This window comes from Onychomys torridus, chromosome 12, assembly GCF_903995425.1.
Source record: "Onychomys torridus chromosome 12, mOncTor1.1, whole genome shotgun sequence".
In the NCBI taxonomy this organism is placed as follows: Eukaryota; Metazoa; Chordata; class Mammalia; order Rodentia; family Cricetidae; genus Onychomys; species Onychomys torridus.
In genome coordinates this window covers 14,726,818-14,739,977 of record NC_050454.1, presented here as the reverse complement: position 1 = coordinate 14,739,977, position 13,160 = coordinate 14,726,818, and the positions used below count along the sequence as shown (strand labels likewise).

The 13,160-nt window shown below is 43.4% G+C and overlaps 1 protein-coding gene across 21 annotated transcripts in view; it reads left to right on the top strand.

Annotated features, from left to right (window-relative positions):
* The window catches only part of Kalrn (kalirin RhoGEF kinase), a 599,822-nt gene that overhangs the window by 296,042 nt on the left and 290,620 nt on the right, over nucleotides 1–13,160 (top strand). The window lies entirely within an intron of this gene.

The following is a 13,160-nucleotide window of genomic DNA, read 5'->3' as shown; positions in this document are numbered from 1 at the left end:
AAAAATGGCTCAGCTGTTAAGAGCTACTCCCAAGGACCCAAATTTGGTTCCCAGCACCCAGGTTGGATGACTCACAACCACCTGTAACTAAAGCTCAGGGAATCAGTGCTTTCTTCTGGTCTTCTCAGGCTCTGTACACACAACAGACACACATACTCATACACACACATACACACACACACACACACACACACACACTCACATACTCTCTCTTACACTCACACACACACACACACACACACACACACACACACACATATACACACACCTTTGAAAAAAATACAACTTGTGGTTTTATAAACCAGTTACTATACAGCTGAAGGTGACTGGACTTCTGATCTTTCTGCCTCCATATCTCAAAACACTAGGACTACAGGTGTGTGCCATTGCACCCATTTTTATGGGGTGCTAAGAATTGAACTCGGACTGTCATGTGTGTTAGATAAAAACCTTGTCAGCTGAGGTAAATCCCTATCGCACTTTCATTTTAAAGAGAATCTTATTACATAGCCAAAGCTAGCCTCAATCTCACGATCTCCCTGCCTTAGCCTGTCAGTAGTGGAATTACAGGTGCACGCCCCTATTCCAGATGACCCTTGAATTCTAGCCCAGGCTTTGAGCTCTGCCTTTAACTGGCTGGTCTTAACATCGTTAAATGACTGGAATCAGCCTATCTTGACTTATGTGCCTTGGAACCAGGCTCCAAATGTCCTTTCTCAGCCCACTACAAGCTCTTTACTGCTCTTTCATCCATAGCCATAAGAACCATGGGATTGGATGGTTTCTTCAGGCTCTAGCCATCTGAAAGAATAGCAAAAATACTTGAGAATTGGACAGTTCTCTTAATGGGACTTCCCCTGCCATCTTATGCTTTTCAACTGGAAGGCAGTCTTGTCCCCCTTCTCACTCTGAGACGTCCGTCTGCTTCTGGAGATATATTCGGTTGTTGTATCTGGGAAAGAGGTTGCTAAGGGCATCCTGTGGGATGGGGCAGGATGCTGCCGACTGTCCTGCTATATGCAGGATCGGTGTTATATTTGCTTCCCAGGGCTTCCTTAGCCATGTGACATAGTCTGGAGGGATTAAAGCAACCGACATACATTTCTTCACAGTTTTGGAGGCGAGAAATCCAAGTTCAAATATCTACTGGGTTGAGTTCTTCTTGAGGGCTATTTAGGGAAATCTGTTCCAAGCTGTCCCCTAGCTTCTTGCCATTGGGTGTAGTGTTAGTGTCCCTTGGCTTATAACTACATCACTCCAGTCTTGGCCTTCATGCCACAGGGTAAGTATCTGTTTCTCCAAGATGTCTTTTGATTAGAAAGAAGTCATACTGTATTATGGGCTGTTCTATTCTTATTCAGTATAATCTCCACCAGCCATATCTATAACACTATTTCAAGTAAGGTTACATTGTCAGGGACTGAGAGAGCTTCCACCTGTCTTCTTTGTGAGGACAGAACTCAGCCCGGAAGAGCCCTTCTAAAAAGGAGCAGTCCAACCTAAAACACAAGTCAAGGTGCTATTGAGGAAGTGATCTTTGTCATCTGTGTGTCACCCCAGGGAGGTTAACTAAGATAGGAAGGAGGCCCTAGATGGTTGGTATTGCCTCCAAATTCCCACCTAATCCCCCAAATTATGATCTTAGAAGTGGAGCCTTGAGCAGTGATCAAGTCCCATGAATGGTATTCCTGCCCTGAAGACCTTTCCCACCATACCAGGATGCAGTGAAAAGGCACCGTATATGAACCCTGAACCAAGCCTTCAACAGACACCGAATCTGCTAGCGCCTTGACGTTGGACCACACCCTCACCCCACACTGATGCCTGGAGACTTCTGTTATTTAAAAGCCTTGTAGTCTAAGGCCAGAGCAGTGTGAACACGCTGTGACTGGTGAAAAGGTGGGTCCAGAGTCCTGGGAGGTGGGGAGAGTGCAGGAATGCCGTCAGCAAGAGGACCAGTGACCTTATCTTGGATTTTGTGGGCCACTGTCAACCTCTAAGATGTTACCGCCCTGACCTACAAGGAGGTTTGTAACCCAGACAAGGGGAAGGATTTGGACTTGGAGAAATGTGGGCCATGTCCTCTGTTTCTGTCATTTTATCATCTGGCCTTACTGTTCCTTGGTCCAGGCACAGCCTTGTCCCCTGTCTCTTTAGGGGTAGGGCAGAGAAAGAAATCCACAAGTGCCAAAGTACTCAGCAATACTTTCAAGCTATTTTGTCTCTCCTGAGCCCTGCCTTCTCCCTGTCACACCCACTGCCTCCCACAGACAGCCAAACTTAGAATACGGAAAACAGGAAAAACAGCCACACTTGGAAGTTCTGTCTTTCTAGAGAGAACATTGCTCGGGGTGCATCCCCTCCACCCACCCGTCTCTTCCCAGTTGCCAAAGCCTGCAGCAGGTGGCCTCATTCCGAGCCACGCGGCTGCTGTTGTACCACCTGCTTGCTTCTCTGGCTTTAAGACTTCCACAGGAGAATGAACTTCCACAGGACCAGGATCACTGTCTGGATACCGAAACCTGTCTGCTTCACCTTTACAGTATTTTTGTCCACAGACTCATTAAGAGGCTACATGTCCCCAGTCAGTATTTCACGGATTTGAGTAGAGTCAAGGTGTGTGTCAGGGGATGTGGTCAGAGGGGCAGAGGCTGTGTGATCCAGTTGCAGGGTGGTGAGCTGCTTCTCGGCAGCAGTTTAAAGGCCAGCAGGCCACACGGAGAGCCGACCCAGTGGGAAGAGATCGTCAGAGCTTTGTGTCCTTATGTCATGGCATACTCCCTCATTTTGACTCTGGTCCAACCTCTGCTTCTTTACTCTATTCCCTATTCCTTGTTTTCTGGTCTCAATACTCACCCAGGCTCTCCTAGTCTTGTCTTCCAACTCTGTATCTGCCTTCCATTGTTCTTCTCTATCCCTTGAAAGAGAAGCGTAGTAAGGTTGTGGGAAAGTCTTTCCTTTATTATGTCTCAGTTCCACAAGGGCCACCATATTTTCTGGAATCTGAACAGGGCTTTTCTTACAGACAGAACCTGATAATTCCTGTCCACTCATACTTTGTGACTCGTAGCAACAGCCTCTGGGGTTGGCCAGGCCTTTTAGTTGGAAAGTACAGTTTCATTGTTGTTATTGTACTAATGGATAACTTACCAATAGTTAATTCTCATGATTTCCTTCTCTCCCTTTACTGAGAGCACCTAGGCATTATGGATGCTTACTTAGTCCACAAAATGCATAGAAGTGTCTTTGAAGACCGGTGTGTAGGTGGAGAAGGCTATTGATGACCAGAAAAGAAAGAAGAATCCATAAAAGAGGGATACCCTCGCAAAGAACAATTGCTGTTCTTCCTTGGGATTTCTAGGCCTAGGTTTGTCCATATTTTTACATTAATGTATTATACACACACATCCACACACATCACAGCACAGGTGTGGAGGTCAGAGGACAATTTGTGGAGTCAGTTCTGTCCTTCCATCATGTAAGATCCAAGAATCAAACTTGGGTCTTCAGGCTTGGCAGCAAGTGCCTTCACTCGCTGAGCAAGCTCACTGGCCCCTCGGTCAGTCATTAAACATGCAAAGTTATCACTATTGTTTGAATGTTTGTGCCCTTTAAAATTTACGTTGAAATTTCATTTCAGTTGTAACAATATTAAGAGGTGTGGGACACTTGAGAGATGACTCAGTCTAAGGGCTCCATCTCCCTGGGAGGGATTTTTGTCTTTAGAAAAGAACAAATTTGGTCCATATCAGCTCTTTTGCCTTCTGCCTGCAGGGACAGTGAAACTCAGGGCTGTAAACCAGTGAATTTCTGTTCATTATAAACTAATTCAGCCATTCTGTTTAGCAGCAAAAACAGAGTAGGAGAGTTTTATTTGGGGAAAATAAAACCTAAAGTAATTGAAAGTTTTAAAAATAAACTGTTCATAGAAAAGGTGCTGAAGCATTTTAGATATGAAGAAGAAAACACTCTCTAGCAAGTCGAGATATATAAGGAATGGACAGGGTGTTGATTACATCTGTAAAAGGGATAAAGTTGGAGTTTAGGTTCCCAGAGATGATCACATTGCCCAAACTCTTGGTGTTGGGAAGTGTCGGTATCTACTTCAGTTATCTTTGGTATCAGTCCCAATTATCACTGAAGATGTGTATGGATAGTGTCCAACTTAAGGAGCATCTGGCTAGGACTCCTCATTAGACATGCCTTATTTGGACTTAGAAGTTGCCTTCATGGAGGTAGCTATTGTTTGCTTGCTCCATTTTTCAGAGCATGTAGAAAGATGTCCTTCCAGCAAATGCAGTGTGGTTGGTGAGTTCATCAGTTGTGGGAGCCCACAAAAGCTTCCTAGTGAGATCTGAGCTTGCTTTACACAGCAGGGCTGCATTAGGAGATGGCTTGACCACGTGTATGGTCACCAGGTGTCTGGGATGGTCTGCACTTGGCTGTGCTGGAGGGAGGTCTTTTGCTCCATCCCTTGGCATTCTTTAAAAGCCCTTTAGTAGAGACAGAAGGGGCTGGTGGGTTCTGACCCAGGCCCTCCCAAGCTATCTTGTGTTTCTGTCTCTCTCCTCTATATTTCTATCTACATACTTCTCACTTCTTTCTCAAGAGTATCCTGGGGAAAAAGAGGGAGCAGGTCTCCTTCAATCAGTGGTACCCAGACATGGCTTCCTCCTCTCTTTCCTGCAGCTTCCCACCATAGATCACTCTTCCATTATCGGTGTCCATCCCTATAACTTCCACACAGGAGCCAGATGGAGAACTGCCTGGTGTTCCGCATTAGACACTGAGAAGCATTTTCCTCTCTTGCCCTCATTGATCGAGGAGGGGGTATGCTGCATAAGTGTTATGTTTCAGACATATTAAATGCTCAAGTGAATCATTTTAAATTTGTTCTGGTAACCAAACTCCCATTTACAGAGAAGACATACTTCTAGTGTTAAATGGAGCTGGGACATATCACTTACAAAGAACTCTTCTCCAGGCATTCATTCTGAGATGGGAACAGTCTGTATAGAAAGGGAACATGCATTTCAGAGTCTTACTGCTGCACAGTGGAGTTTTCAGTTTGAGTGATAACTGAAGGGAAAGCACCGGGCCCAGTAGGTGTCCTGATGGGTCCTGGGATGGTAGTCCTTCCTGTAGAAAGAGTGAGCTTCCCTCTGGAAAATGGGTGCATGCATTGGAGATACGTTTCAGAGCCACCACAATAAAGACAGCTGCAAGTGAATGGCTATAGTGTCACAATTAGAAGGTTAGGTCACCAGAGCAAGTGTTATACAACGGAATGAGGGAAAGAAGGGATGGAAAGTTTGTATTGCAGTTTGGAGAATGTGGTTCAGTGAAAACTTTACACTGGGGATTTACAGCTAAGAGACTTGGCTTGGCTTGTCATTACATAATATTCTAGAAATAAGAGACTCTCAACTCCCTGCACCTCAGATTTCCCGTTTTAAAGATTGAGATTCTGTAGATAAAGCCCCTAACACAGGGCCAGTGTAGTGTAGGCACTTGGGTTAACTGATGTTGGCTATTCAGAGCATACTATTTAGTTTCTAAAAATGAGGAGACTTTCCATAGATACTTTCATCATTAGTTTCTAATTTAATTATATGATAATCACAAAAAGGGGAGATTTGCATCCTTTGAATTTGCCATTATGACACAAAATAAGCTATGTCTTGGTAAATGTTCTATGAGCCCTCAAAAAGAATGTGCATTCTGCTGTAGTTGAGCAGATTTTCTATAGAAGTCAAGTAGGTCAAGATGGCTGAGGGTATTCAAATCTGCTTCCCTAGTTCTTACTCTCTAAGAGAGGGAATTGAAATCTCCGCTATAATTGTGCATTTGTATCTCTCTCTCTTTGCATAATTATTGGTGTTTGTTTCATGTTCTTTGAACCTTTATCCACATAAACACTTAGCATTATTCTGTGCACTTGATAAACTGATCCTTTGATCATTAAGAAATGACCTTCTTTTTCCATGGTAGTATCATTTACTCCCAAGTCTACTGTATCTGGTGTTTATATAACCACACAGCTTTCTTTGGGTTATAGTTATCGTGCTATTTTTAAATACTTTTTACTTTAAACCTACTTACATACTTAAAGAATGTTGTGCATAGTATACTATTTGGATTTGATTGTTTTATCCAACATGACAGTTCTGTTTGAGGCTATGGTATTTTGACAGTTGGTACTGAATGTGGACTTAAAACCACATATTTTTATACAGCATGTTTCCATTTTACCTTCTAAAACTTTGTGCTGTTGTTGTCAGATAATTTTGCATATACTGATGCTAGAAATCTCACACTAGACTAAACTAATTGTTTTTGTTGAAACTGTCAATTATAAGCAAAAGAGATTTACATGGTAGGAAAAAGACATATTTATCAGTGTGGTTAGCATTACCAGCGCTCTTCATGCTTGGGTATAAATCCAGTTTTCCATAGAACACCATTTTTCTTTCTTCCAGAGAATGTCCTTTGTTTTGTTTATTTGTTGTGGCTATGCATGATGTGTGGGTGTATGTGTGTGTGCATATGCACATTCACCTGTGGGTACAGGTAGGTACGTGTGTGCTGAAGTGCACACATGGAGGTCAGAAGACATTCCAGATGTTGAGCCTCACCCTTCTACCTTGTCTGAGACAGTCTCTTCACTGTTAGATACGCCATGCTAGCTGGTCCCCACACTTCTAGAGATGCTCCTGTTTCCTCCTTCTGTTTCTCCCTAGGATGCTGGGGTTGTAGATGCATATGCTGCTGTATCTGGCTTTTACATGGCTTCTAAGGATCTGAACTCAGGTTCAGCCCTTTTACCTGTTGAACCATTTCTCCGTCCCCAGAAGAGCCTTGTTTTATATTTTGGTCATACACGTCTGCTAGTAAAGAATTATTTTAGATTTATAACAAATGCACTGGAACACATTAGCAGCCGAACACATTAGGAACACGAAAGGTGAAGTGTTATTCTATTTCTATCTGAAAAAGAACTTTTGTTTGTGAAGAGTACTTGGCTGGGGATGGAATTCTGGTTTCAGAGGTTTATCTTTGAGTGCTTTAGTGATCATTCTGCTTGCACTGTTTCTGTAAAATGTGTTAGCATCCTTATCTTTGTTCCTTTGCATATAGTGTGCCTTTCCCCTCTGATTACTTTCAAGATTTTATTTCCTTTTTTATTTATTTGATCTGGTTTTCATGTGTATAATTTTTTGCGCATTTCTTAGGTTAAGAGTTTGTTGAGTTTCTCAGATCTGTGAATATATAGCTTTTACTACATTTGAAAACTTTTGTCACATTATTTATTCAAGTATCTTTCTACTTCTCTGTCTTGTAGGGATTTCAATTACATGCTAGTAGCCTACTTAAGAGGTGTACTATACCTCGGCAATGCTTTAGTTTTAAAAAATTATTTTCTCTCTCTCTCAGCATTTCAGTTTGAATAGTTGCTGTGTATGGCAGTGGGAGGGTGTATCTGGAGAAAGGGTGCCCAGGTGGGGGGCAGCGGTCAATATCGGGTGTGTGTCCCCTCTAATGTTCACCATCCAGATTTTAAGGCAGGAAGGATTTCACACTGAATCTGGGGCTTCTGGTTGGCTAAACTGAATAGCCAATGAGACCCAGAAATCTCTCTGGCTGCCCGGAACTGGAGTTTTTAGATGTGCATTGCTACATCCAAATTTTTACTTGGGTCTTAGGAATCTGAGCTCAGGTCCTCATGCTTGCCCTGAGTCCCTCCCCCCAGCTCCTCAACAATTTCTGCTGTTGCGTTTTCAAGTTCAGTGAGCTTGTCTTCTGCAATTGTCTCATCGGCTGCTGGTGTGTTCCAGTGCATTTGTTATCACGAGGGGTGAAGTTCACTCCATTTCTTGTCTTCTCTGTTTTGAATATGTGAAATATATGTATAGTGGACTATTTTTAGATCATTGTCTACTAATTTAAACATATATATATATATATATATATATATATATATATATATACACACACACATATATCTATAAATTCTGTATCTGTTTTGATTGATTTATTTTTTTCTTCACATAAATTGTTTTCCATTTTTTGTATGCCTGCAGAATTTTTCTTTTTCCTTTTCTTTTGTATGCTAGAAATTGTAAAATTTGCCTCGACCATTGCTGAGGATTTTAAGTTCTCTGGAATACAATTAAGTGACTTGGGAAGAGTTCAATCCTTTTAAGCCTTAAAATTTGATAGGCAAGACCAAAGCAGTGTGCAGTTTGCCTGTTCAAAGCAAGGCCCTGCTGAGTAGTCTACCAATACCCTATGAATCTGGAGGGGTTTAGGGCTGAGTGATGAGAACAGATACTATTTCTAGCCCTGTGTGAGTTCTGGGTACCATTATCTTTTGGTGGTCTCTTTTCTAGCCTCAGGTAGCTTCACATGCATAGGTGGATCTTCTTTAATTGTGTCCCAGAGAGGGAAGGAAGGGACAAAGACTGTATTGTCAGCTATAAAATGTCATCCCAATGTAAGGTTTGGGACGTGATCACAATTGGTACAGCTCATAATCAAGTTTCTTGACGAGTCCGCTCTTCCAGCGCCCTGATTCCATGGTTTCTTCGGCCTCACTGCATGAACTCTTTTGCTTCTTTTCCTCCCAGTCATGTTGCTTCCAGCCATGGGGCTTTGAAAATAATCATTAGGTGTTGGGGAGAAGTCCCCTGGTCCTCCTTACTGGTCCTCCATCCAGCCTGCTTTCCAGGATGCACTAGCACTTTTGAATAAAGAGTCCCTTCTCGGCCTTGTCCCTTTCCCTTTCAGGACACAAAGCCAAAGGACTAATTCCATATTACCAAGGAAACGGACTCTTAATTACAGATAGGTTTTCATTCACTGTCTCTCCCACCCCTTGCTTTTAACAGGCAGGTCCCCTGTCCTTCTGTTCAATCCCAAGAGGTCTGAAACCACGCCTGTGTTGCGGGGATTCCTGTAGTTTTAGACAAATTACCCTAGAATGTTTCATTACATCCCTAGGGAGCAAATGCAAAGGTAATGAGGCAAGACTGTAGTAGCGAGCTGAACTTAGATTTAAGACCTAAGTTATTGGAGTATTTGACCTGGGTGGTGCAGAAAAGAGTGAGAACAAAAAAGAGCCTGTAACCATCCGTATGACCCAAACCTGTGACTCAGAGGCTCTGGCTTCCCAAGGCCTCCATGAAGGACCAAGGGAGCGAAATGCCAGCACTTAATATATTTTTGGCATGTCAGGTGGGAAACACAGGCAAGGACTCAAGGCCAAGGCATGGCTGGAAGACTGGGAAACTAATACACGCCAAAAGTTATGTCAGAGTGAGGTCAAGTCTGGCCTGGAGCAGAACCCATTGTTGAGTTTGTGAGAAGATAAGCTTAAGTCTCTTGTCAATACTTGCCCCAATTTCGGGTGAGTGTGTGTCTTTGGTAATATTTCAATTGACATCCTCTAGACAGATTCTTATTTCAAGAATGAACCAGCTGATAGGATCAGCTAGGTGGGAATGAACAACTAAACATGAGTTTTAGCATGTAAAGTCTTATATCAGATGATTTATGGGGATCAGAGTTGAATATTAGGATTAATGGGGATTGATTGTTTAATTTATTAATTTATTCACTAATATTTATGGAACACTTTCTTGGTGCTAGATGCTAAGGAAAAAGGATGGAAGACATCATCTGGCCCTAAGCAGAGGAGAATATGGCAGGTACCATGGGAGTGAGAGATGATATAGACACATAGCCCCAGAAAAGGGCTCCTAAGTCAGAGAAAGGGATGCTGAAGCAGGGTATTAAAAGGGGAGTGAGAACTGGTCATATAGAAAAATAGAGACCCTGGTGGTGGTGGTGCATGCCTTTAATCCCAGCACTCAGGAGGCAGAGGCAGGTGGATCTCTATGAGTTCGAGGCTAGCCTGGGCTATAGAGTGAGTTCTAGGAAAGGCACAAAGCTACACAGAGAACCCCTGTCTCAAAAAAAAAAAAAAGAAAAGAAAAAGAAAAAGAAAAAGAAAGAAAGATAGATAGATAGATAGATAGATAGATAGATAAAGGAAGTATATCCCAAGCAGAAGAAATAGATGCCATAGCACACAAGCAAGTCATTGCTGAAGGTTTTCTAAAGGCAAGCAGTTTATTTAAAGATGATTTATAGGAGGGTGGATGTGCATTAATGTAGAAGGGGAAAGCTGGGGACCAATGAAGAAGGGCCCCACATGCCATGCTAAAGCATCTGTCCCAAGGGTGTGGGAAACCACCAAACCCTTTTAAGCAGACAGGAGATCCGCTGAATCTGGATTTGAGGAAATCTTTCAGGTAATAATCGGGGAGAAGCTGGAGCACAGACAAAGCAGGGAGCCAGCTTGTAGCATACACCTCGCTGCCTTCCTGCATCGTTCCTTCTCTATCAAACCTGTCGCCCAGCTTTCGTCTGCCTTCCTCAGTCTGACATCCTGCCTCTCTCCATTTTAGTCAGGTTGACTCAGTTATCCAGGCACACCACACTCACACCCCTCTATTCTTGTCCACTCCATAAACCGTTAGTAGATAGATAGTCATTGTGTGCCAGACACAGTGCCTGGCCTAGGAGTACCAAAGATAGAGAACCCTTTACAGTGTTCACATGACATGGGAAGGTGGCACAGATGCATGTGGTTCCTTTGCTGAGGGATAATGGCTGTGGTACGGGATAAACATACAGGACCCTGGACACAAAGTATCTTGTTTCTGGACCCTCTTTTGACAAATCATACCTGTCCACAGACATCTGCTTCTGCTATAGGGAAGGCAGGGCAGGGTTACGCTGGTTCGACCATTTTGAAGCTGTGTGCCCTTAACCAGCAATGGTCTGTGGTTTCTTCACATAAAAAAAGTGAGTCAATTCATAGGTTATCATGAGAATTAAAGGAGAACTGTGTGTAAGCTTTTAGGATAGTTCTTGGCAAGGTGAAAAGACTTGCTTGTTATAGCTATAGTTATCCTTGCCTGTTATTCATTTTCTTCTTAACACCTCTATCTTGTCAAGAAATGTCAGCTCCTAATTATCTGTTATGTTGCTTGCCTCGTTTATATGCTATTTCTCTCAATAATGATTTCATTCTCGATTGAGACAAAGTAGATGTTACATGCCTCTGTCCTCCTCTGTCCTCTGTATACCTTATAATGCTACTGGTATTGGAGTGATCCACCAGCCTATTATTCCTGGAATTAAGGCATTTCTGGGAACCAGGACTTTCTGTGCTAAAACCAGTAATGCCCTAGCAAATAAGTATGTGATGGTCACCCTGAAACAGGCACTTCCACTTTGCTTTTCCCTCTTATTGGTTTTAAATCAAACTTATAAACACTTATTTTGGCCAGGCAGTGGTGGTACACATCTTTAATCCCAGCTCTGGGGATTAAAGTCAGGCAGATCTCTGAGTTTGAGGCCAGCCTGGTCTACAAAGTGAGTTCCAGGACAGCCAGAGTTATACAAAGAAACCCTGTCTCAAAAACAAAGAAAGGAGGGAAGGAAGGAGGAAACCCACATTAAACAAATCCACCAGATTTTATTGTGAACTTTGCAACAAAATGTTATTGTATAAAATGTAGAGTTCTAACCTTGAATTTCTTTGTGCTTCTGAGATTCCCTGGGCTTCAAGGTAGAAATTTGAACAATTCCTGAAGAAAAAAATCTCCCTCAAGAAATGGGTCTATTGACTGAATAGTGTGTCCAACCCTATAAGAAACTCTTTTTTTCTTCCTCTTCTTAAAACTTGGCCAAGGCCCCAGAGACCTCCTTTCCTTTCCTCCTCATTTCGGCCTTTCTCCAGTGACTCTGGATGGCATCTCTCATTTGCTCTCTAGAACTAACATTCTTTAAGTTTGGGGGCGCAAAGCCCCTTTCTTTATACTAGGCTAGTAGTCTGTCTGTGGTTGTTTTTTTCCCTGAGTTGTCTAGTTGGTATGCATAATTTTTCCTTTGAATCCTATCTGGACAACATTAGGACAACATTTGCATTGGGCAATTAATTGCTTGTCAAACAGCATTTCTTAAGAATCCCTTGGGACCTCTCTGGGAATTCCTAATTATCTGCTTCATGCTTTCAGTAGCCAAGAAGCTGGGTCAGTAGCCTTCTGAGGGTCACGCTTGGCATTAGTTTCTAGGCCATAATTCATCCTGTAACATTCAGATCCTCGGGGAAGTCAAAACCAGTTCCATACAGTTATTGCTGTAGCCTCTTTCTGCTCTCTACTCACCTTGTATTTGCTGATGGCTTCCGTGTCTAGATCCACATAGCCAGCAGTCAGCATGAATTCCTGGCCATAGGGCAGTGTGCTGACCTGAGGGATATGGGTAAATATATGTGTGCTGGAGTCACAGGTTGGATGTCAGAATGTGATGTATTAAGAGTTCATAATGCATAATGTAACAACTACTTTAAAAGTGCTGGCTGCCTTCATGATGAACAATAATTGCAAGTGGGTTGCCTTTTGAAATGCTCCTGAGATTACCACCCTGTGTACAGACAGAGTCGGAGGCACATATGTGTTCATGGAACACAGTAGCTCATGATAAACAAATCCACCAGATTCCCTTGCTAAGCTGCAGCAAGCATCCAGCCTTCACAGGGGCATAGGAACTAATCTATATTCCCTCCCCCTGCTTGTGGCCTGCTTCCCTTCCTTCCAAGGAGCTAGTTCTTTTCCAAAAGATAAACACCATAGTGATGGGGAGCTGGGGGTGGAGGCAAAGCAAGCCTCCTAGTTGGTGTGTTCATGATTCTCACACAGAAGCACAGAGCATCCTTGTGGATGTGCTATTTCCAACTCTTGCAGAAGCAGCCTGAGATGTGAGGACAGTGAAGGGGCTCTGTGAGGGTGAGGGTGGGGGATTGGGAGGAGAGGGGCCTTGGAGGTTCTCACAGGCCTCCCTTCTTGTCTCTGGGGTCCCTGCACCTCTGAGACATCCCAGAAACAGCCGAGGCTCCTAGGCAGTGCCTGCTGTGCGTAGCAGCCCACTTCTTGCCTGCTAGGAGGCGAGGTGCCAGCTCCGTGCACTCTGAGTGGTGCCAGATCAGGGAGCTGTCGGCTCAGCGCCTCCGCCCTCTGTGCCCACTCTTCTAGGAGTCCCAGGGTGGGCTGTGAGAAGGCGCAAAGCCTGTTCCCTGACTGCAAGTTGAC